This window comes from Geospiza fortis, unplaced genomic scaffold, assembly GCF_000277835.1.
Source record: "Geospiza fortis unplaced genomic scaffold, GeoFor_1.0 scaffold135, whole genome shotgun sequence".
Lineage (NCBI taxonomy): Eukaryota > Metazoa > Chordata > Aves > Passeriformes > Thraupidae > Geospiza > Geospiza fortis.
The window spans coordinates 251,869-252,455 of NW_005054646.1; the positions used below are offsets into that span (position 1 = coordinate 251,869).

Sequence of the window (587 nt, forward strand, 5' to 3'; positions counted from 1 at the left end):
GGCACAGCCGGTTCACGGCTCAGCGCGTCCTCCGACGCCTCATTTCACCACCGCCTGATAAACAACAGCCTGTGCGAGCGTGTGCCCGGCGCGCCGCCGGCACCGCGCCAGCCCGGGCGGCGGCCACAGCCCGGGCACCCCCGTGCTGGGCTGCTCAGGGCCTTGGGGGGACACGGGGGAGCGTGGGGCTGGTCCTGGAGGTCGCCAGGGGACAGGGTGACACCTCCCAGTGCGCGGGGAGGTGAGGGAGCAGCTGTGCCGGCCCGGCTGAGGGCTGGCTCACCATAGCGACCTGCGCCAGGCAGCAGGGCCAGGGCATCGCCCCGCGGGCTGGGGGGCACCGGAGGGACTGAGCTGGACCCAGGGACCGGCAGGGGACAGCAGGGCCCTCCCTGTGCTGCTGGGGAAACTGAGGCACGGTGTCCTGGCAGTGGGCACTTGGGAGCAGCCAGTGCAGAGCCCAGCAGGGACAGGCAGGCAGCGCACACGGATTCACGCTCGTGTGCACTCACGTCACACGCGGTGCACACCCGCTCCTCCTGTCCCCAGAGGTGGCGCCGGCCCAGCTGCCCCCGGAGCGCCATCCC

General features: G+C 72.9%; 1 protein-coding gene across 1 annotated transcript in view; it reads right to left on the reverse strand.

The window, feature by feature from the left end:
- The window catches only part of BTBD17 (BTB domain containing 17), a 5,716-nt gene that overhangs the window by 4,248 nt on the left and 881 nt on the right, over positions 1–587 (reverse strand).